Here is a 25,875-nt window from a genome sequence, read left to right on the forward strand (position 1 = left end):
CTATCTTTGCACACGCACACCTCTATTTTCTCCCTTTCCTTTATCCTTGGAGTGGCCCTCGCCTGTTTGTTCTTTGCGTCTCGGCAAAATGGTCCCCAGCGGTAGTACCGCTGGACTACCAGCGGTAGTACCGCCGTATCCAGCGGTAGTACCGCTGGCTGGCGGTAGTACCGCCCCTGTTCAGCGGTAGTACCGCTGGCCAGCGGTAGTACCGCCCCTGGTCAGCGGTAGTACCGCTCCAGGTGCCCTGTTCCACCTGCCTAGCGGTAGTTCGTGGACGGACCCTTTTGCGAAGACTTTCTCGGCGGTAGTAGTGTTTATACACTACCAAGGGCCAGCGGTAGTACCGCTGCTCCAGCGGTAGTACCGCTGGAAGCCCCAGCGGTAGTACCGCTGCATGCAGCGGTAGTACCGCCAGACAGCGGTAGTACCGCTCCTTCCCAGCGGTAGTACCGCTGGATCTCGGGCAGAGAGTGGGAAAACGGTCTGAATTTTCCGCCCACTATTAAAGGGTTCTTCTAGCTGAGGAACCCTATCTCTTACCTCTCTAAGCTCCATTGTTGCTCCACAAGCTTAAAAGTGCCCGATCTCTCTCCCTAGCCAATCAAACTTGTTGATTCTTTAGGGATTGGTTGAGAAGGCCTAGATTCACACTTCCACCGAGAGAAAAGTTGATTCCCCCACCTATCCCTTGCGGATCTTGTTACTCTTGGGTGTTTGAGCATCCTAGACGGTTGAGGTCACCTCGAAGCCATATTCCATTGTGGTGAAGCTTCGTGGTCTTGTTGGGAGCCTCCAAGCTTTGTGTGGAGTTGCCCCAACCTTGTTTGTAAAGGTTCGGTCGCCGCCTTCAAGGGCACCTATAGTGGAATCACGGTACCTTGCATCGTGCGAGGGCGTGAGGAGAATACGGTGGCCTTAGTGGCTTTTTGGGGAGCATTGTGCCTCCACACCGCTCCAACGGAGACGTACTTCCTGTCAAAGGGAAGGAACTTCGGTAACACATCCTCGTCTCCATCGGTTCCACTTGTGGTTATCTCTATCCTTTACTTTGTATTTGCTTTCGCTTGTGACTATATCTTAGTAGTCTTAATAGCTCTCGTTGTTAGCTTCTATAGGGTTCACCTCATTGTCATATTATTTGTGAACCCGTATAGTGTTTACCTTAACTTGCTAAGATTAATTAAAAAGTGGTCGTTGTCTATTCACCCCCCCCCTCTAGCCAACCATATCGATCCTTTCAATTGGTATCAGAGCCACGTCTCTTTATTAAGGGTTTAACCACCCGAAGAGTATGGAAGGCGAAGAGGAAGTGAACCATGGGCAACCCGAGGGCATGGACTTGACTTCGGTCACAAGGGACGACTTGAATACGGCTATGGCAGCCCTCAAGACGTCCTTGACGAGCGAAGTCAAAACCATGCTTAAGGAATTAATTGATGGTCTTAGAAGTTCACCCGAACCGGCTTTAGTGGTTAAACCCACCATTTCCGATTCGGAGGCCAACTCCTCTAAGGAAGCGGCTAAAGGTATGCAAACTGCTTCACCTCACGAAAAGGATGGGACTGGAACACATGCCTCTGTTCCACCTCCCATGACTTATGAAGGACCCGTTCTCGCACCTCGTCTTAATCCTGTTGGTCCTCCTCCTAAACTTGTGAAAGGTGACTTTGCTAACTGGGTATTTTCTATTAAGTCTCATTTGAATCACAGCTCAACAAACTTGTGGAGAATTATCGAGCAAGGATATTACCCCCATGACCCAAGCAACCTCACTCCAAGAGAAGATGCAGACAATCAATATAATCACTCTGCGCTGTTTATCCTTCAGTCTGCTGTGCCACCTGAAGATCTTCCCCACTTACGTCCCTTCACATTGGCCAAGGATTGTTGGGAGCATATTATGGTGTTGTATAAGGGAAGCTCAAGTATTCAACGATCCAACTATGAAGTGATACTTGATCAGGCCGATGAGTTTGTGATGAAGGAAGAAGAGGACCCTCGTGATCTCTATCGGAGGGTGACTGCTATTGCCGTGGCACTAAAGGATCATGGAAGTAAGGATGTGGATGACACTTGGGTCAAACGCAAGTTCCTCAAAGCCATCATGCCTTTCAACAAAGCCATGTCATCTGTCATTCGTCAGCGGCCAGACTTTCACTCTTTGTCTTCCAGTGAAGTGTTGGATGAGTTCATTGCAATGTCAATCATGAACAAAACTGCCGACAATGCACTTGCTCGTGTCCGATCAAAAACCGCTTCACCCAAACTTGCGTTGAAAGCAAGAGTAATGCTTGAAGAAGAAGAAGAAGATGAGGAAGAGGAGAGCTGCCCGGAAGACACAAAGTATGCCTATCATGAGCACATGGCTCTTGCATCAAGGCAATTCTGGGGAAATAAAAGGAACTCAAGACCAACCTTCAACAAGAACAACTCAAGTGGTTTCAAACCCAAACAACGAGTAAGGACATGCTATAACTGTGGCAACGTGAGTCACTTCGTGGCAGAATGTCCATATGAGAAGAGAGAAGACAATGGAGGCAAGCTCATTCGCAAAGACAGAACCAAATCATTTCCAATCAAGAACAACTTTGTGAAGAAACCTCACCCAAAAGGAATGGTGGCCCTGGAGGAGTATCCTTCTGATGATGATGATGATGATACAGTGGCAACGGCAACTGTTGCTATAGCCACTACCCCTTCCCAGAAGGTGTCTCTTTTCAACGCCCCCAACGAGAACCACATCACCAAGTGCCTCATGGCAAAAGGTACCAATCAGGTAACTTCTATCATTAAGACCAACATTACTTCTACTCCTTCATTGTTAAATTGTGTAGAAGATAGTGATGTTGGAGAACTTAATGAACATGATCTTGATAAGTTTCTATGCACTATTAAGGGAGAAACCAAGAAGCATTTTGTTGCTCTCTTGGAACAATTGGGTGAGGCCACTGACCTTATTGAGTCTCATGAGGAGACCATCTCCGAGCTTCATGGACATAGTCGTGACTATGCCGATGAAATTGCCGAATTATCTAGTACTCTTGAAGAAGAGCGCACTCTTCGTTTGGCTCTTGAGGAGTCATATAACGATGACTGCACTAAAATGCAAAAGAAACTGGATCATGATGCTGTTCTTACTCACATGCTTAAATCTGAAAAGTATGCTCTTCAGGTTGGCCGTGACAGACTCAAAGAAGAGTTTGACATACTTGACAAGGCCCACAAAGCCTTGAAAGGTGCTCATTTCGCTCTGAAAGAGTCTCATGATCAACTCCAAGCAAAGCTTACCAAGGAGATCTCTACTTGTCCTCCCTTTGTGCTAATTGATAATACTTGTGCAACTAACCCTTGTTGTGAGCATGTTCATCTTGTGGAAGAAAATGCCAAGTTAAAGGAGAAACTTGAGAAGGGCCTTGTGTCATGCAGACAAGGTGAGAAGAGTCTGAACGATCTCTTGAGCACTCAAAAGGGTGTTGTAGGAAAGGAAGGAATTGGACTTACCTCCAAGTCAAAAGGTAAAAGAAAGAACAAGAACAAACGATCTCTCACCCTCATGGACATCTTTGTCAAGGAGGGTGAGGGTACTCAGAAGGTGAACAGGAACAAGGTGGACTATGGGAACCTCAAGAAGGGCAAAGCCGCTCCTACTAACACAGCCGGCAAACTCAATTCCTCTTATGTGTTATGTTGTGCTAGTGATGGGCATGTTTATGCCAGATTTATTGGTTCCTACGATGAAGATATTGAATGGGCTATCTGGGTTCCTAAGACCCTTGTCTCTAACATGAAAGGACCCATTAAAAAATGGGTACCTAAAACCAAGCCTTGATCTATTGCAGGAGTTTGCTTCCGGTGGGGTGTCATGGTTGCTCGATAGTGGAGCAACAAATCATATGACCGGAAGCAAGGACTTAGTGGTGGATGTGCACCCTTCTCCATCTATGCCCACCCATGTCCAATTCGCTGATGCATCCTCGTCAAAGGTATTGGGATTTGGTAAGGTGGTCGTCTCTCAAGATTTGTCTATTGAGAAGGTCATGCTTGTTGAGTCTCTTGCCTACAATTTACTTTCCGTTCGTCAACTTGCAATCATGGGTTTTTCCACATTCTTTAATCTTGACACTGTGGTCCTCCTAAGGAGCAAGACTCTTAAAGTAGCCTATGTTGGACATGTCGAAAATAGTCTCTATGTGGTAAACTTTTCAAAGCGACCCACTAAGACAGCGACATGTCTAATGGCTAAAGTTGACGTGGGCTGGCTTTGGCATCGCCGTTTAGCTCATGTCAATATGAGGTCTTTGCAAAGTCTTCTGACAGGGGACCATGTTCGTGGACTAACAAATGTGAGCTTTGCTAAAGATCGTGTTTGCAGTGCTTGCATTGAAGGAAAGATTCATGAAACTGCTCATCGTCCATCAACTCTTATCTACACTAAGAGGCCATTGGAACTTCTTCACATGGATCTGTTTGGTCCTCCAACATTTGATAGTCTTGGAGGCAGAAAGTATTGCTTAGTAATTGTTGACGACTACTCAAGATATACCTGGGTATATTTCTTCAAAAGGAAGAGTGAAACTCAACAAACGGTTATCAACTTTGCCAATGAAGCGCAACGTCAACATGAAGCAAAGATCTTGATGATTAGGAGTGACAACGGCACCGAGTTCAAGAACTACACCCTAGATGAGTTTCTAGGTGATGAGGGGATAAAGCACCAATATTCTGCACCATACACCCCTCAGCAAAACGGCGTGGCAGAAAGGAAGAACCGGACCTTGATAGACGCGGCAAGAACAATGATGGCAGAATTCAAATCTCCATACAACTTCTGGGCAGAGGCCATCAACACAGCATGTCATGCGTCCAATCGGCTCTACATCCGCAAAGGCTTGAACAAGACTCCGTATGAGATTCTAACTGGAAACAAACCCAATCTCAAGTACTTCCGGGTATTCGGTTGTAAGTGTTTCATTCTCAAAAAGGGAGCTCGGTTAGCTAAATTTGATTCTAGAGCACATGAGGGTATCTTTGTTGGTTATGCTACAAACTCTCATGCTTACCGTGTCCTCAACAAGTCCACCGGACTAATTGAGGAGACGTGTAACGTAGAGTTTGACGAAAATAATGGCTCCCAAGTGGAGCAAAGTGGTCTTTGTGATATAGGTGATGAAATTCCTCCCGAAGCCATAAGAAGAATGGGGATTGGTCAAATACTCCCCATTGAGGAACCCCTTGTGGCCGAAGGAGAAGGACAATGCTCTACTCAAGTGGAGCCATCACCCCCACAAGCCCCACACGCTTCCGATGAACAAAGAGAAGACTCTCAACAAGTTGATCAAGCTCTCGGTCAAGATCACTTGCCTAACAATGGTGATGTGCCCCATGATATTCAAGCACTACCCCAAGACCCCAAACCTACTCATGATCAAGATCAAGTGCAACCCCGAGATCTAGAACAAGTAGAAGCACAAGATCAAGATCAAGAGCAACCACTAATACAAGATCAAACTAGTGAACCTGCTCAAGTCGAAGGACAAGATGATCAGGAGACTGTCTCACAATTCCCGTCTGGAGCTCCAACAACCGGCTCAAGACGCAAGGGCAAACAGAAGCAACAAGTCGATGCTCCCCCGTTATCTAATGAAGAACTCTTGGAGCGCCGAGCAGCCAAGCATGCGAACAAGCTGAGAGTCAAGTCACATCTTATGAAGAATGTCCTTGGCAGCTTAAAAAGGGGAGTATCCACTCGTCAACAGCTTTGGAATTATTGTGAGCATCACGCGTTTGTCTCGTATTGTGAACCTCAACAGGTACAGGAAGCGCTCGATGATGAGGATTGGCTTATGGCCATGCACGAAGAACTTAACAACTTCGAGCGCAACCAAGTCTGGGATTTAGTGCCTCGGCCAACGGAGGAACATAATGTCATCGGGACCAAATGGATATTCAAGAACAAGCAAGATGCAAATGGAATTGTGATTCGAAACAAGGCAAGATTGGTGGCTCAAGGCTACTCCCAAGTCGAGGGTATCGACTACGGTGAAACCTTTGCCCCTGTCGCTCGTCTAGAATCTATTCGCATGCTACTTGCTTTTGCTTCTCATCATAACTTCAAATTACAGCAAATGGATGTGAAAAGTGCATTTCTTAATGGTCCTTTAAATGAGTTGGTATATGTCAAACAACCCCCGGGATTCGAACATCCCAAGCTCCCAAATCATGTGTACAAACTCAATAAGGCACTCTATGGTCTTAAACAAGCCCCACGCGCGTGGTATGAGTACCTTACTGAGTTGTTACAAGATCGTGGGTTTGAAATTGGGAAGATTGATCCCACTCTTTTTACTAAGAGGGTTAAAGGGGATTTATTCATATGCCAACTATATGTTGATGATATTATCTTTGGCTCTCCTAACACTTCATTCAATGAAGAATTTGCCGCGCTAATGACTGAGAAGTTTGAGATGTCCATGATGGGAGAGTTGAAGTTTTTCCTCGGATTCGAGATTAAGCAAGGTCTAGAAGGGACATTCATCAAACAAGCCAAGTACACTCAAGACATGCTCAAACGGTTCGAGCTCGAAGATGTCAAACCGGTCAAGTTTCCCATGCCAACCAGATGCAAGCTTGACAGTGATCCCAATGGTAAAGCAGTGGATCAAAAGGTATACCGCTCCATGATTGGATCCCTCCTTTACCTTTGTGCATCTAGACCGGATATTATGTTGAGTGTAGGGATATGTGCACGGTTTCAATCCGCACCAAAAGAAAGTCATTACATGGCTGTCAAACGAATCTTTCAATATTTGGCTCATACCCCAAACTTTGGCCTCTGGTATCCCAAAGGAGCAAACTTCAATCTAGTTGGCTATTCTGACTCAGACTGGGCTGGAGATTGTGTGGAGAGGAAGTCAACATCTGGAGGGTGCAAATTCCTTGGTCGCTCTTTGGTAAGTTGGTCGTCAAAGAAGCAGAACTGTGTCTCCTTATCATCCACCGAAGCTGAGTATGTGGCAGCTGCAAGTTGTTGTGCACAATTGCTATGGATGAGGCAAACTTTAAAGGATTATGGTGTCACTTGTGACAAAGTGCCTCTTCTATGTGACAATCAAAGCGCCATCAAGATCTCCCTCAACCCAGTGCAACATAGCAAAACCAAACATATTGATATTCGTCATCACTTCATCCGCGAACATATCAAGCTAGGTGATATTGAGGTTCATTTCATTCACACTGAAGAGCAACTTGCAGATATTTTCACCAAGCCACTTGATGAAGCAAGGTTCCGGGAGTTAAGGCACGAGCTAAATATCATTGATTCGAGTAATGTGGATTGAAACTAGGCATATTGCACCTCACTTCACATTTCATCTTGGTCTAGATGTAGGCATGGACATAGGGGGAGTGTTGTTCTCTCAATGAACTCTCCCTCCCCCCATTATGCGTAAATCAATCTAGTCTTTCACTTTAGCCATTTTCAAATGGCACTTGTGCCTCAAAGACGAGCATTGGTCATGAACCCAAGGATAATTCTTCGCGGTGTCATACCATTGTCTCAAACATAGGTGGCCTCGGCCACCGCCCCTCCATCCTCTCTTACGTATAAAGGAGAGGATATACTATGACAAGTCGATACCTCTTCTTAGAAGTCATCCCTTTTTTTTCTCACTTGTCATATGCCCAAGTTTTCCCGCCTTTCCAAGCCGCGTTGAAACATGTACAGCGATACTACCGCCAGGGTAGCGGTACTACCGCCAGGACCCCAGCGGTACTACCGCCAGGGGTAGCGGTACTACCGCCAGGACCCCAGCGGTACTACCGCCATGGTTAGCGGTACTACCGCCAGAGTTCAAAATCTAACTCGGCCGGCCGGAATATTTCTAGGGTTTCGAGGGGGAGCGGTACTACCGCCAGGTGTGGCGGTACTACCGCCAGGAGCATTCACGGTGTTTTCTCCTTGGGCTTAGCAATGCATGTTTTCTTTTGTTTCTTTTCTCTGCACTTTCAAGATTCATTGCCTTGACTTTTCGTGTTGCCTCTTTTTCGCTTTATGGTCTGTGTCACAGGTGGCTCTGCTCGCCGTTCGAACCCCCCACGGGACACGGCATCCAAACAGTTTCGCAACACAGAGGCGCCCGAGGGGTCTGCCACGTCTGGTCTCCCCCCTAAGAAGAAGTCCTTCAAGAAGGTTGCCCACAAGGACAAGAGGGTGAACATCCGAGCAATGTCTCCTAAAGAGTTTCTGCAGTTTCGCACCAAGAACCACTATCTCCAGGAGAGGGAGACGATCGAGGGAGTTGAAAATGTCTGGGTTAAGGACCATTGCAGGATATATCGAGATGTCATTGGAAGCTTCAAGAAGAACTACGTCTCTGTCCAGTGGATTGATTTGGCACATCTTCAGCGGCATACAGATTACTTTGGTGATGCTCTTGCTTTGATTGCCAAGATGGGGCTCAAAAACATCATCACCTTCAAGACAGATTTTGATCCCACGGCAGTTGCTCAGTTCTACGTCACTGTTCATTTCTCCCATGATGAACAGCGCTCCATGATTTGGATGACTGGGTCACAGAAGATGACTGGTTCCTGGTCAGAGTTCATGCAGTTCTTGCACATTGATTTTCAGGGTGCTGACACCCCTCTTGGGCTGCGTCCTCACGCTCCAGTCCCCGCTGATAAGGGCCTTGCAAAGGACAGACTGCAGCAACTATATCTGAGGAAGGGGGTGCTTCCCAAGCACCTGGACATTATGCACCGCATCTTTCGGAACACCCTCTTCCCTCGGAGTGGTAACTTCGATGAGGTCCATGGCGTCTTGGCTGAGATGTTGTTACTATGTGAGGAGGCTATGTCTGTGGAGTCTGCTCAATTGGATATTGCAGATGTGATGTTCACAGAACTATGGAACTGCATCATCAACCGTAAGGTCCCTATCTACGGGCCTTACCTGTTTGCTTACTCTGCCACAAGTGGCAACAGGCATTTCCGGGTGAGGTGCTCTACGCACAGTCTGACTATATTGTGCATGACCCAATCAAGCTGCGCATCAAGGATAAGTGGACCAACCCATCTTCCTCCTCTCAGCAAATGGACACAGATACAGAGACCGCTGCTGGTAGAGGACCTGCCTCTCAGCCCCGCTCGTCTGCCATGCCATCTTGGGCTATCAAGTTGCAGGACAAGATGAAGACTCTCTTCTGTATGCAGGCCAAGGGTCAGTATCAGTCACACGTGGCTGAGAAGCAGAGCCGCCAGAGGCATAAGCGTGTTCTCCGGACCTTGGATGTGGACATCTCCAGTGGCTCAGAGGACGACATCACGCCGGAGGCCACCTGGATGCAGGCTCAGGGGTACCAGTGGTCGGGTGATGAGGCGGAAGATGAGGAGGAGACTGACCAGGAGGGGACCGACGAGTCTGGTGATCCGGAGGACGAGGAGTAGCTACCTGTGACATTAGGTGTGCCCCTTTTTGGTGTCTTGTGCCAAAGGGGGAGAGAGTCTAGGGATTTGATTTCTTTCGAACTTTGCATTGCTTTGCTGATTTGCTTTGAACTTGGTTCGCTTTGTTTGCTATCGTGTGTGAGACATGATCTACCCTATGTGAGTTTAGATTTATTTCCATCATATGCTGTGAGTCATATGTCATATATCTCCATCCTTTTTATTCTCATATTATTTTCCATGCAAATCCGGTATTGTCATCAATCAACATAGTTAGTGCGACAACCTCGATGGCAGCACAATGATGGATACCTTGATGACGGAGATCACGGTGTGGCGCCGGTGACGATGGAGATCATGTCGGTTATTTGGTGATGGAGATCCAAAACACAAGTTCATGGCCATATCATCTCACTTATGATTTTCATATGATGTTAATCCTTTTATGCACCTTATTTTGCTTAGGACGATGGTAGCATTGTAAGGTGATACCTCATTAAAATTTCAACCTAAAATTGTGTTCTCCCCGACTATGCACCGTTGCGACAGTTCGTCGTTTCGAGACACCACGTGATGATCGGGTGTGATAGACTCAACGTTCACATACAACGGGTGCAAAACAGTTGCACATGCGGAACACTCGGGTTAAACTTGACGAGCCTAGCATGTACAGACATGGCCTCGAAACACAAGAGACCGAAAGGCCGAGCATGAATCATATAGTTGATATGATCAACATGGAGATGTTCACCATTGAAACTATAATCTCAACGCACATGATGATCAGACTTGAGTTAGTGGATGTGGATCGTGCGCCACTCGAATGACTAGAGGGATGTCTATTTCAATGGGAGTTTATTAGTAATATGATTAGCAAACTCAATTGTCTTGAGCATAGTCTAAATAATTTTTGAAAAAATTTATGTTGTAGATCAATGGCTCACGCAGTAGCAACCCTGAATTTTAATGCATTCCTAGAGAACGCTAAGTTGAAAGATGATGGAAGCAACTTTGTTGACTGGGGCTGTAATCTAAGGCTTATCCTTCAAGCTGCCCAAAAGTCATGTGTCCTTGATGAACCGCTAGGTGATGAACCACCCCAACCTGTGTTGCATGATGTTATGAGCGTCTGGCACACGCGCAAGGATGACCACTCGTTAGTTCAATGTGTTGTTTTGTATGGCTTGGAACTGGGACTTCAAAGATGTTTTGAATGTAATGGAGCATATGAGATGTTCCAGGAGTTGAAGTTTATCTTTGAGGAGAATGCCCGGATCGAGGGGTATGACACTTCCGATAAGTTCTATGCTTGCAAATGGAGGAGAACGGGTTTGTTAGTGAACATGTGCTTAGAATGCCTGGATACTCTACCCGTCTAGCTGAGGTGGGTATTGCTCTCCCGTCAGAGGCTATCACTGACAGAGTTCTTCAGTCACTGCCGCCAACCTACAAAGGCTTTGTGTTGAACTATAACATGCAAGGGATGAATAAGTCACTCGCCGAGGTGTTTGCAATGTTAAAAGTCGTAGAGTTGGAAATCCAGAAGGAGCATGAAGTGTTGATGGTTAATAAGACCTCTAGTTTCAAGAAAAACGGCAGGGGAAGAAGTGTAACTCCAGGAAGAGTGGCAAAGTTGTTGCCCCTCCGACGAAGAAACCCAAGGCTAGACCCAAGCCGGAAACTGAGTGCTACCATTGCAAGGGGACTGGTCACTAGAAGCGAAACTACCCCAAGTATTTGGCCGATAAGAAGGCGGACAACGCCAAACAAGGTATATTTGATATACATGTTATTGATGTGTACCTCACCAGCTCTCGTAGTAGTGCCTGGTTATTTGATATCGGTTCTTCTGCTAACATTTGCAACTCGAAACACGAAGTGCAGAATAAACGAAGGCTAGCAAAGGATGAAGTGACGATGCGCGTGGGAAATGGTTCCAAGGTTAATGCGATCGTTGTCGGCACAATCTCACTTCAGATACCATCGGTATTAGTGAGGAACTTAAATAATAATTATTTAGTGCCAGCATTGAGCATGAACATTATATTTGGATCTTGTTTATTGCGAGACGGTTACTCATTTCAGTCACAGAATAATGGTTGTTCTATTTATATGAGTAATATCTTTTATGGTCATGCACCCAATGTGAGGCGTTTGTTCATATTGAATCTCGATAATGATGACACTCATATCCATAACATTGAGACCAAAAGATGTAGAGTTAATAACGATAGCGCCAGTTTCTTATGGCACTGCCGCTTAGGTCATATTGGTGTGAAACACATGAAGAAACTCCATGTTGATGGTGTTGAGGCATAATTTATGCGTAAGTAATTTTGGTGATTGATGACAGTACCGTACAGGACTAATCGTGTGTGTCAAGGTTTCAGGCAACATTCGTCAACGGCACAAGACGACACGACTCCTCTCTTCGGGAACGGAAGCACGGCGCTATCCTAGATTCTCTTCATCTGAGTCATAGGAAAGCCGTACTATTAAGAGGGGATCCGTAGTGGAAAGGTTTGGGTGGAATCTATCTTTGCACACGCACACCTCTATTTTCTCCCTTTCCTTTATCCTTGGAGTGGCCCTCGCCTGTTTGTTCTTTGCGTCTCGGCAAAATGGTCCCCAGCGGTAGTACCGCTGGTCCCAGCGGTAGTACCGCTGGACTACCAGCGGTAGTACCGCCGTATCCAGCGGTAGTACCGCTGGCCAGCGGTAGTACCGCCCCTGGTCAGCGGTAGTACCGCTCCAGGTGCCCTGTTCCACCTGCCTAGCGGTAGTTCGTGGACGGACCCTTTTGCGAAGACTTTCTCGGCGGTAGTAGTGTTTATACACTACCAAGGGCCAGCGGTAGTACCGCTGCTCCAGCGGTAGTACCGCTGGAAGCCCCAGCGGTAGTACCGCTGCATGCAGCGGTAGTACCGCCAGACAGCGGTAGTACCGCTCCTTCCCAGCGGTAGTACCGCTGGATCTCGGGCAGAGAGTGGGAAAACGGTCTGAATTTTCCCCCCACTATATAAAGGGTTCTTCTAGCTGAGGAACCCTATCTCTTACCTCTCTAAGCTCCATTGTTGCTCCACAAGCTTAAAAGTGCCCGATCTCTCTCCCTAGCCAATCAAACTTGTTGATTCTTTAGGGATTGGTTGAGAAGGCCTAGATTCACACTTCCACCGAGAGAAAAGTTGATTCCCCCACCTATCCCTTGCGGATCTTGTTACTCTTGGGTGTTTGAGCATCCTAGACGGTTGAGGTCACCTCGAAGCCATATTCCATTGTGGTGAAGCTTCGTGGTCTTGTTGGGAGCCTCCAAGCTTTGTGTGGAGTTGCCCCAACCTTGTTTGTAAAGGTTCGGTCGCCGCCTTCAAGGGCACCTATAGTGGAATCACGGTACCTTGCATCGTGCGAGGGCGTGAGGAGAATACGGTGGCCTTAGTGGCTTTTTGGGGAGCATTGTGCCTCCACACCGCTCCAACGGAGACGTACTTCCTGTCAAAGAGAAGGAACTTCGGTAACACATCCTCGTCTCCATCGGTTCCACTTGTGGTTATCTCTATCCTTTACTTTGTATTTGCTTTCGCTTGTGACTATATCTTAGTAGTCTTAATAGCTCTCGTTGTTAGCTTCTATAGGGTTCACCTCATTGTCATATTATTTGTGAACCCGTATAGTGTTTACCTTAACTTGCTAAGATTAATTAAAAAGTGGTCGTTGTCTATTCACCCCCCCCCTCTAGCCAACCATATCGATCCTTTCAGATGGACTTTTGGAGTCACTTGATTTTGAATCACTTGACACATGCGAACCATGTCTCATGGGCAAGATGACTAAGACTCCATTCTTAGGAACAATGAAGCGTGCAACTGACTTGTTGGACATCATACATACTGATGTGTGCGGACCAATGATCATAGAGGCGTGCAGTGGATATTGTTATTTTATCACCTTCACCGATGATTTGAGTAGGTATGGTTATATCTACTTGATGAGAAACAAGTCTGAAACGTATGCAAAGTTCGAGCAATTTCGGAGTGAAGTTGAAAATCATCATAACAAGAATATCAAGTTCCTGCAATCTGATCGAGGAGGTGAGTATGTGAGTTACGGGTTTGGTGCTCACTTAAGACAATGTTGAATTATTTCACAGTTGACACCGCCTGGAACACCACAATGCAATGGTGTGTCCGAATGTCGTAATTGTACTTTATTAGATATGTTGTGTTCTATGATGTCTCTTACCAATTTGTCGTTATCATTTTGGGGCTATGCATTGGAGACAACTGCATTCACTTTAAATAGGGCACCATCAAAATCCGTTGATACAACACCATATGAGTCGTGGTATGGTAAGAAGCCAACGTTGTCGTTTCTTAAAGTTTGGGGATGTGATGCTTATGTCAAAAAGCATCAGCCTGAAAAGCTGGAACCCAAAGAAGAAACATGCGTCTTCGTAGGCTACCCAAAAGAGACAGTTGGGTATACCTTCTATCTCAAATCCGAGGGCAAAGTGTTTGTTGCTAAGAACGAAGATTTTCATGAGAAAGAGTTTCTCTCAAAAGAATTGAGTGGGAGGAAGATAGAACTTGATGAGGCTATAGAACCTCTGCTTCAACACGATGGTGGCGCAGGGAAGAAATAATTATTTGTCGAGGCAACACCAGTTGAAGAGGAAGTTAATGATGGCAATCACGAAGCTTCAGATCAAGTTGCTATCGAACCTTGCAGGTTTACAAGGGCACGCACTAATCCTGAGTGGTACGGGAATCCTGTCTTGTCAATCATGTTGTTAGACAACAATGAGCCTGCGAATTATGGAGAAGCAATGGTGGGCCCAGATTCCAACAGATGGTTAGAAGCCATGAAATCCGAGATAGGATCTATTTATGAAAACAAAGTATGTACTTTGGAAGTATTACCTCATGGCCGAAAGGCTATTCTGAACAAATGGATCTTTAAGAAGAAGACGGACGCAGACAGTAATGTGACGGTTTATAAATCTTGACTTGTCGCACAGGGTTTTTCACAAGTTCAAGGAGTTGACTACGATGAGACATTCTAACCATAGCGATGCTTCAGTCCGTCTGAATTATGTTAGCAATAGCTGCATTTTTTATTATGAAATCTGGCAGATGAATGTCAAAACGGCGTTCCTTAATGGCTTTCTTAAGCAAGAGTTGTATATGATGCAACCCGAGGGTTTTGTCGATCCAGAGAAAGCTAACAAAGTATGCAAGCTCCATCGATCCATTTATGGACTGATGCAAGCATCTCGGAGTAGGAATCAGCGTTTTGATGTGGTGATCAAAGCGTTCGGGTTTATACAAGTTTTTGGAGAAGATTGTATTTATAAGAAAGTGAGTGGGAGCTCTATAGTGTTTCTAATATTATATGTGGATGACATATTGCTGATTGGAAACAATATAGAATTTTTGCGGAGCACAAAGGATTACTTGAATAAAAGTTTTTCAATGAAGGACCTGGGAGAAGTTGCTTAACTTATTAGGCATAAAGATCTATAGAGATAGATCAAGGCGCTTAATAGGACTTCACAAAGAACGTACCTTGACAAAGTTTTTAAGAAGTTCAAAATGGAACAATCCAAGAAGGAGTTCTTGCCTGTGTTACAAGGTATAAAGTTGAGTAAGACTCAATGCCCAGTAACTGGAGAAGATAGAGAGAAGATGAGTGTCGTCCCCTATGCTTCAGCCATAGGGTCTATCATGTATGCAATGTTGTGCACAAGACCGAATGTCAGCCTTGCCATAAGTATGGCAGGCAAGTTTTAAAGTGATCTAGGAGTGGAACACTGGGCAGCGGTCAAGAATATTCTAAAGTACTTGAAAAAGACTAAGGAAATGCTTCTCGTTTATGGAGGTGACGAAGAGCTCGTTGTAAATGGTTACGTTGATGCAAGCTTCGACACTCATCCGGATGACTCTAAGTCACAAACCGGATATGTGTTTATTCTAAATGGGGGTGCAGTAAGCTGGTGCAGTTCCAAGCAGAGTGTCGTAGCTAATTCTACATGCGAAGCGGAGTACATAGCTGCCTCAGAGGCAGCTAAGGAGGGTGTCTGGATGAAGTAGTTCATGACAGATCTTGGAGTTGTGCCGAGCGCACTGGATCGAATAAATCTATTGTGTGACAACACTAGTGTCATTGCTCTAGCCAAGGAACCAAGGTTTCACAAGAGGACCAGACATATAAAACGACGCTTCAATGCCATCCATGATTACATCAAGGAGGAAAACATAAATATTTGCAAAGTGCACACGGATCTGAATGTAGCACACCCGCTGACTATGCATCTTCCACAAGCTAAACATGACCAACACCAAAACTGTATGGATGTTAAATTTGTTACATTGTAAATGACAGATATGTGATACTATATTATTGACTCTAGTGCAGGTGGGAGACTGTTGGAAATATGTTGTTGTTATTATATTTCCTGTTTCAAGATAATCGTTTATTATCCGTGCTATAATTGTATTGAATGGAAACATAAATACATGTGTGGATACATAGACAAAATACTGTCCCTAGTAAGCCTCTAGTTGACTCGCTCGTTGATCAAAGTTGGTTAAGGTTTCCTAGCCATAGACAAGTGTTATCACTTGATAATGGGATCACATCATTAGGAGAATGATGTGATGGACAACACCCAAACTATAAACGTAGCATGTGATCGTGTTATTTTGTTGCTATTGTTTTCTGCATGTCAAGTATACATTCCTATGACCATGAGATCATGTAACTCACTAACACCGGAGGAATGCCTTGTGTATATCAAATGTCGCAACGTTATTGGTTGACTATAAAGGTGCTCTACAGGTATCTCCGAAGGTGTCCGTTGAGTTAGCATGGATCAAGACTGGGATTTGTGACTCCGTGTGATGGAGAGGTATCTCGGGGCCCACTGGGTAATACAACATCACAAACAAGCCTTGCAAGCTATGTGACTAAAGAGTTATCCACGGGATCTTGTATTACGGAATGAGTAAAGAGACTTGCCGGTAACGAGATTGAAATAGTTATGGCGATACCGACGATTGAATCTCGGGCTAGTAACATACCGAAGGACAAAGGGAATGATGTATGTGACTATGTGAATCCTTGACATAGAGGTTCAACCGATAAGATCTTCGTAGTATATGTAGGATCCAATATGGACATCCTGGTCCCACTATTGCATATTGACCGGAGTGTGTCTCACTCATGTCTACATACTTCTCGAACCCCCAGGGTTTACACACTTAAGGTTCGGTGACGTTTCGGTATAATTGAGTTATAGGTGCTGGTTAGCGAAAGTTGCTCGGAGTCTTGGATGAGATCGTGGACATCACGAGGAGCTCTGAAATGATCCGGAGGTAAAGTTTGATATATAGGAAGTCCTGTTTTGGTCTCCGGAAAAGTTTCGGGCTCATCGATAGTGTACCGGGAGTGTCGGGAGGGTGCCAGGGGACCACCGGGAGGGGTGTGACGACCAAAGAGCCTTATGGGCTGTGAGAAGAGGTGGACCAGCCCCTGGTGGGTTGGCCGAAGCATCTCTCAAATGCCCATGCGGCTAGGAGAGGAGATAAAAGGCAAAAGTCCTTTAAAAGGAAAGGAAGGAGGAGTCCTCCCAAAGTAGTCCACCTTCCTTGTGGTTAGGTGGACTCTTTCTTAAGGTTCAGCCGACCCCTTATCCTTGGAGTAGGGGCCAAGGCTGCCTCCTCTCCCTTGTCTTATATATACAAGAGGTTTCTAAAGGATTTGAGATACAACAATCAGCCACGTGCTGCCCTCTCTCTAGATCTATTTCTCCTCTAGTCTAGTGTCAGCGGTGCTTAGGCGAAGCCCTGCTGGAATAGCTCCACCACCATCGTAATCACACCATCGTGCTGCCAGAGTACCCATCTACCTCTCCGCCCCCTCTCGCTGGATCAAGAAGGCGGAGATCGTCATCGAGTTGTACGCGTGCTGAACGCGGAGGCGTCGTCCGTTCGGCACTAGATCGGGACGGATCGTGGGACGACGTCGATTTGAATCGCGAATACGTTCCACTACATCAACCGCGTTTCTTAACTCTTCCCGCTTAGCGATGTACAAGGGCATGTGGATCCGATCTCCCCTCTCGTAGATGATCAACACCATGATAGTTCTTTCGTGTGTGCAGGAATTTTTTTGTTTCCCATGCAACGTTCCCTAACAGGAGAATCATCGGAAGGGGACCTACCAATGGGCCACAAGCCTAGGTGGCACCCACCATAGGGTGTGCCATGTGATCTTGTGGGACCCCAATCAGGCCTCCGTGGCCCCCTTCTCCTATATGGTGGCATTTACCCTGAAAAAATAGAGAGATCATTTTTGGAACGAAGCACCGCTGTATTAAGGTGGAAGTTTCACCAACACTTCCTCCATCGTGGGAGGACTCATCTCCATTAACATCTTCACCAGCACCATCTCATCTCAAACCCTACTTCATCTCTTCTATCCAATCTTTGTCCCTAAACCTCATATTGGTACATGCGTGTTGCTAATAGTGTTGATTGCATCATGTAGTTGATGCTAGTTGGTTTACTTGGTGGAAGATTATATGTTAAGATTACCAACTAAATATTTATCATCTCTCGTCATGAACATAAATATGATTTTCATTAGTTTTGTTTGTTCTTGAGGACATGGGAGAAGTCTTGTTATAAACTACAATGTGAAGTTGGTATCCGTTCAATATTTTGATGACGTGAATGTTTTGTTTCCTCTAGTGGTGTCATGTGAATGTTGACTACATGACAGTTCACCATATTTGGGCTTAGGGGAAAGAATTATTAAATAGGAAGTAGATGATGGGTTGCGAGAGTGATAGAAACTTATACCCTAGTTTATGTAATATTCCGTATGAGGCTAATTTGGATCCATAAGTTTCCTGCAATGCTTAGATTTATCTTAATTCTTCGTTCGTAGTTGTGGATGCTTGTATAAGGTGGTAATATGAAGCAGGTTGCTTGTTCAAGTAAGAAAATCACCTTAGCACGAGTCCACCCACATTACGATTATGAAAGTACTCAACATGAATAAACTCAAACATGATAGGCATGACTAGAAAAAATCCCATGTATCCTTGAGAATGATTGCTCACTATAAGAAATAATTCAGGTCTGTCATTTGCATAATAAGGACTTGGTTACCTTACCGCACCTTGTTACAATTTTTACTTACAACTTGCTATGAATCTCCTTGCTATCAAACTACCTATTACCATCGTTTTCAATGCTTGTAGAGAATATTTGACTGAAAACCGCTTATCATCTCCTTATGCTCCTCGTTGAGTTTGAGACTCTTACTTATCAAGAGGACTACAATTTATCCCCTATACTTGTGGGTCATCGGGGGTCGTCTGTGAAGTAGTAGCTGTCTCTAGCTGGTTGTCGGCCATGATTTTTTTGAAGAAGTTGTGTTGCAGAGAGCCTTACATGCGCTTTCAAAGTTTCTGAATATTCTACCTTGGAGCACAGGTTGTGCTACAGGAATTTTGAAGTGGATGTCGTGATACAACATGTTTGATTCGATGTGCTGTCGTATTCTTGTACTAAATCCCTTAAAATCTTAGACTTATGCATGCGTTGCACAATTGTTTTAAATCTGAATTTTTGCACCTCATAACTTCTGTAGCTCATAGATTTTGTTTAAGATTTAAATTTCTACATCTCACTAGTTAGCATGCACGTGCAACGCACGACTAACCGAATAATTTATAAATTGCTTTTTATATTAAAATTTTAGTATATATATAGCTGCAAAAATATTGAAACACACACAATATACACATTACTTGCACTCCATTGAAAAACTGAAAACAAATGTATTCAGTGGAATAATGAAAAAAATGTTTGAAGTAACATAAGACAAGGAGAAACATTGGGCTCACTTGAAGGTTGCAGCAAGCTGGAATGAATACTAAATTCTTCACTTGATGCATCATATCTAGCTTCGATGTCTGAAAAAAGGCTTAAAATACAGATAATCTGGCATTAGAACAGAACACAACCTGGTATTTCAAAGGAAATATATACAACCTGAGATCTTTTGGCACTTGCATATAAAGGTTGAGGTATCAGCTGGAGAAACTCCAAAAAATCAAACAGAAATCCGTTTGAGTAACTGCAAATCACAAAAACTATCAACAGTCCCAACATATATAACCAGTGAACTGAAACGGTAGTGTAAAATCATAATAATAGGAAGGTCCTTTGCTGAGCACAAATCATAATAATCTGTTGACGTGAAATTAAAGCTTCTAGAGCTACCTCACAGGTGAAGAATTGTGGCTTATTAATGGGGTATGCTGGTCTTGTGACATCCTCAGCTTTTGCTACAGTGAGCATTGTAATTAAGCTACAGTGATGACCATGATCAGCAACAAATCATTTTGCTAAATTGGATATCATCAAGTTGAAATTCATATCTCTTTTCAAATTCCACGTAAAAAGCCACTTGAATTATACGGAAATAAAATAATTCCCCAAACAACATCGGAAAAATGATGCACAATTATGGAATAATCCAAAACAATTATTATTAAGGAAAACAACATCACCCTCGATGTTGGTGTGGACCCCATCATAAAAAAAGAGTCATTTTTGCATTTAAAAATGCTCTTAATTTCCATGGAAAAATCCAAACATAATCCAATTGTCCCAATTATTTTTGTGGTCATTCAAAATACTGTAAGATATGTGTTGGACCATGTCACACATTTTTGCTATAGGGAATAGTTGCTGGAATTAAATAAAGCAGGATTTTTTTGCTCCATTTGTACAAGAACATGCACATATTTTTTGCTCCATTTTCATTCTTCTTTGACAAAGCTTGCCTACCAAGTTCCACGAGGTACTACTAACCCTCTCTCTTCTTCAGCTACGACTGAACAAGACTGCATGTACAGATATTCACATAACAAACACGACGAACAAACACACATTCAGGCTAACTCGGGTGAAAGCTTCTGCAATCCCAGCTTCACCACAGACCTGTAGACCTAGAGTAAAGGATCTACTTACTAAACTCAACTCCAGCACCACCGCTGCTTCGGCCCATCGCCGATTTGCCGGAGAAACAGAGCAGAGCCGTAGAGACCGAGCCGTCGTCGTCTGCGGAGAAGATCTTCTATCTACAGGAGGATGGAGCGCATGGAGATTATGTTGGTCCATCGATCTCTTCAGCCCGCGACCGCATCCCCGCCACAGCTCGCGATCCACGGATGCCCTGCGGAAAACACCAGGCGATCCACAAACGTCAGCGAGGAACTCCAGAGGCGACGGCGAGCGCTCTTCGATTTAGAGGATCTGTCGGGGGATCGCTGCTTACTCAGCACTTGTTCGGCGGAGAGCCTGCGGGAGACGTCCTTGCAAAGCACGCGGCGCATCAGGTCCTTGGCCTCGGGCAAGACGCCGGCGAAGGCGCGCGGCGGGAAGCGCAGGTTGCCGCGGAGCACGGCCTCAAAGATCTCGGGAGCGGTGGCGCCGTAGAAGGGCACGGCCCCCGAGAGCATCATGTATAGCACCACCCCGGCACTCCACACGTCCACCTTCTCCACGTACTCCGTCCCGGAGACCACCTCGGGCGCCACGTAGTATGGCGTGCCTACGAGGCTCGACATGGGCCGCCCGTCCCCGAACCACTACGTGGAGCCAAAGTTGGCGAGCTTGAGCGCGCCCGTGGCGGCGTCGAAGAGGAGGTTGTCGGGCTTGACATCGTGGTGCGCGACCCCGCGGCGGTGGCAGGCGGCGAGCTCGGACGCGAGCTGCGCGGCCAGCCCGGCGGCTTCGCGCTCGGGGAGGCGGCCGCCGCTGGCGGAGAGGAGCGAGAGGAGGTCCCCGCCGGCGCAGAGGTCGACGACGAGGTGGACGGCGTTCGCGTCGTCGAAGGCGGCGTGGAGCGCGACCAGGTGCGGGTTGCAGGGCAGGGAGGAGGCGAAGAGGTGCAGCTTGGCCTCCTGCTCCGCGAGCGCCAGGTCAAGCGGGTCATGCAGCGGTGCCTTGGGCGTGGTCTTCAGGGCCAGGGCCTCCCCCGTGGCGTTGGAGTGGCAGCGGCGGACCGTCCCGAAGCGGCCGCGCCCGATCTCGTCGCCAATGGAGTACTGCCGCATCAGCGCCTCCTCTCCACCGTAAACCATGGTGTGGTGTGGTCTGGTTTGGCCTCTCTTGTTGAAGGCCAGGGCGTCTGGCTGCCGTTAATTCTTCCTAAATTTATGTACTTGATTGGTACCTTTTTTTTCGTGGAGGTGCAACCGTTTTTCGCTGTAGGAGGAGGTGGAGCACGATCAGCCTTAGCTAATTTGGTAAATGCACACAGTGATGGTACATGGATGGTGGAAAGGCCGTTAGATTGTAATTTGTTGTCTAATTGTGTCGTGGTGATTGGTGTTTGTTTTTATGGGGGTAATAGTTGTGTGTACTTAGAGAAGTTTTCGTTTGATCTTTTATTAGTAGTATAGATAACTTTTGTAGCTCATATATTTTCTTTTATTCTAAATTTATGTAGCTCATAGCTTTTATAGATTTTTATCATCATTTGGCTATGTATGTTTTACCTTACGATACATAATTTTATGAGCTACATGCTTTTTGTACTACATTTCTTCTAGCTTCTATCACAAGAAATACTGATGCGTTTGAAACTAGTTGGACCTTGCTTCAATTAGCTTCATGTTTTTCTCAATTTTCGGTATTGCATTTCCTACACCTCATTTGGAGAGTGTAGTTATGTTACGTTTCTCTGAAATTAGTTAGGACTGCTTGAATTAGCGAATGTTTCTAAATCTTGCAACTCCCTGCAATATTTGCAATACTTTTCAATCTTTTTACATCACTAGATATGCATGCTCATAGCATCCCTTTTTCATTTTTGTTGTTTCGCGGCATGCCCATCTACCAAACTTGATGGCTGGCAAGGCGGTTGCGCAAAATAGACAATGCAAGCGAAGGGAAGAAGAGTGATGTAATAAGAAAGTCCATTTTCTGTGGTTTTCTATACTTCTCTCCTTTGGTTCCTCCTCCAAAAGCACTTCTCGATTTCATAATTCTGATGATTGACACCAAGAAGTGTCTGGTCAAGTATGTTTTTCGCTTCCTTTTCTTTGTGTTGCATAACACCCTTTTTCCTTTTTTTTGAAATATCTATTGATTTCTATATTGTTTTTGTACTGTAGGATAAATGATGGAAAGAAGATACAGATTACAATAGATATGGTTAAGAAGATATTAAATATCCTATCTGGTAGTAGACCGGTAGAATTTGGCAAGAGGGGCAAAGAAGATTTCCATGATATTTATTTAGATGGTAAAAGAGATACAATATCCACCACGGTAGGTGTTATATCAACAACAGATGATGACAATGATGAAATCATTGATAGGTCATGGATTTTACTCTGCCCAACTTTCGTCCTAGATCTTGGGACACGAAACATGGTGCCTCGAGAATATCTCCACACCATACAAGACAATAGTGTTGTCCATGAGTTAGAGTGGAACGATCATATTCCATGTGATGTGATCAGGGAAGATAAAAAATACCATGATAAGAGGAATGATGGTAAAGGAAAATTGTCGGTTCAAGGTTGCCTACCAATGCTTCTTGTACATCCCTTCATTCCAATAACCATCCATAACAATCCCCTCTTCTTTTCCGGGGCAACAAGCATTTTATAGGCACTCATGTTTCTTATCGTTGTTAGTGCTTTTTATTTGCGGCTAATTTACATGGATCACCTCAACGTGCCAAGAGGTTCCATAGTTGGACATACCATCAATTACTCCCTGCCAGGAGCTTGTTTTGTTCATCAAATAGACTTAACTGTTGTTGTGGTAGTCGACACCCTACACGATGGTTTCGGGAAGCGCCTAGTAAGTATCCTTGTTACCTTGCAATTCTGAATTCTTTTTCACATTTTACTATTTTTCTTTTCTAGATGTTTTACCGTGTTTTTGTTTTTTGAAAGCAATTCAGCACTAATACACCATATGCAACATCCAAGTCTATGTCATATGTAGACCAGCTTGCCCAAAGTTCAGTCCAAGGTAGTGTCACGGAGAAGCCACCGGAAAGCAACGACCAAGGTGGAGCTATTGCAACCACAACACACAATCCATATGTGCTAGAGAGTTCCCACGCGCAAGCCAATATACAAGGGCGGGCTATGGGGCTCTCGAGAACCGTTTCATGGTGGTATGGGGGGTTGATGGCCAAGCAGAGAATCTGCACGAGCCACCTATGGCTAACATGGATGGTAGTGATGACGTGTGCGTATCTTTGGAGGTGTGGTTCCATGCATTGCCTACATTTGAGGAGCTAGAGGTGAGAGCCATATAAATTTTCATTTTGCAACTCTTGCTTGACAGCCATGTCAAAACTTCTTACCTAACAACTCACTTTCCTTTTTCTCTGCTATTTTTTGTTGTTTTCTTTGTGCATTGTAGCTTCCCTTGCATGTGCAATTCATATACAACAAGCACAAGGCGCTCCATGTTGTAGACCTTAATGTTGCATTGATCTCATTTGGTAGGGTGTTGCACGGCACGTATTATAGGCGCATGGGCCTAATGTTGTCTCAGGCATTCAAAGTTGGATCTAGGAGGGATGAGCCCAAAGATGAAGGTGCACACGTCACTTTCAGTGTATGTGGAGATTCGGCTACAAGCATGTGTGATGCCACTAGCACTGGGCCATCTACACAACATACAAACAACAATCATGGCGCGGAAGGGACTCTCGGCATTGATGAGGACATTGCTACCTTGGATATGAGCATAAATATTGCATATGCGTATTTATTTGAGATGATTTCTGATAAAATTTATGCAATAATTTATTCATGCTATACAAAACAAATATACTTCACCTCTTTTTTGTTTCATGCCTAATTGCAGAACTACCAAACACTTGTACAATCCAGAAATAAGATAAGGGAAAAAGAGACATTTAGGTGTTGTCCAAGAAGTTCTCTCGCCTCACTTTTAGCCCAAGAAAGACAAAGTTCAAGTCTTTCACATTCTAGACTCAGATTCGCGCTACATAGACATACCTGTCTCAAAATGCCAAGAATTAATGCATCTATACTCTGAATTGGGTGATTCTTTTTTTGTTGGAAAATAGATTTCATGTGATTTCCAACCCAGTTGGATTATCCTTCAAATTCGTGAGGGGCATGGAGAGATTGACGAAACAATCTGATGGTAAAGTAGAATCCGAGTTAAACTATAAGTCCAAAGATGTTGCATCTCCTCCACTTGGACCCATGGGCCTTGTACGATCTAGGGTTAGTTTTAGGCTCCCTTGGGACATCTTCCCACCTTCTTGTTCACTACCCCTTTCTCCTATATAAGTAAATCAATCTAGTAGTTTATTGCTTGGTATTTGTTTAGTTAAAACTTAGTCAATCCAACTTTGTGTACTTAGTTTGTGTCCAATGACCACACTAAGGCCGCTTTTGGATCCCCACTTTTGAGGCCGCTTTCGGATCCTCACTTTATCAATACTTCATCTATAATGGCAATATCCAGATTGCTTTATCATGTTCTTGCTTGTTCTTCAATTGCTTGCAGGAATACACCTTCATGGTTAGGTCGATCATACTCCAGCGTTGTCAATAACATCCTGGAGTTTGTTTAGCGATTGCTAAGGCGCAATGTCATGTAGGTTTGTAGTCAGATCATCAAAGTCGTCTCCGCCTAATCGATAGGTATCATCCCATCGAAAGATCGGACCCACATCTCTATCAAGCAGTATCAGTTTTCAGGTTGCTCATTGAGAATTTCCAGGTATCCCTAGATTAATTTTATTTTTCTTATCTATTGCACAAGAAAAGGCCACAAAAAGGTTAGATCTATTCAACTATGGGGACCCCGACTTACGAGTCGAGATTGCCGAATGAACGTGCTCAGTGATCCCAGAGATCAATGCTCACCGAACACAGAGATACTGAATATTAATAGTCTTACATCCAACATACTGAAATAGTACATCAAATGACCTTCAAGGTCAATTTCACATAAGTACGACCTATAAGGCCAAATCACACCGATACATCTACTAGTGGAAACCTTGGTGCTAAGCGATTGCCCATGCCATTAACCTACACCGACAGGCATTCTGACTGGGAAGTGTCCCACTTCGAAGTCTGTCTCCGATGATGAATTCTTCTCCAAACTCCGGTCCTTCCATGTCTGGTCAATAACATAACCAGTGGCAAGCTAGTGAGTACTTTGAATGTACTCGCAAACAGCCCACGTTATGGATAATGTAGTTGGTATGATAACAAGTAATATGCAGTATTGGTGGATAGCAACTTGATTGTAAATAAACATGATCATAGATGAAGGTGCAACATAAGATAGATGGCAATTAGAAGAACAGGTTACATATATCAACTTATCCGCTGTGGAT

The 25,875-nt window shown here is 44.8% G+C and overlaps 1 pseudogene; it reads right to left on the reverse strand.

Annotated features, from left to right (window-relative positions):
* Window positions 1-20,091: 20,091 nt before the first annotated feature.
* LOC123430057 lies at window positions 20,092-21,673 on the reverse strand (annotated as a pseudogene).
* Window positions 21,674-25,875: the final 4,202 nt, after the last annotated feature.

The sequence above is a fragment of the Hordeum vulgare genome, chromosome 2H (genome assembly GCF_904849725.1).
Source record: "Hordeum vulgare subsp. vulgare chromosome 2H, MorexV3_pseudomolecules_assembly, whole genome shotgun sequence".
Lineage (NCBI taxonomy): Eukaryota > Viridiplantae > Streptophyta > Magnoliopsida > Poales > Poaceae > Hordeum > Hordeum vulgare.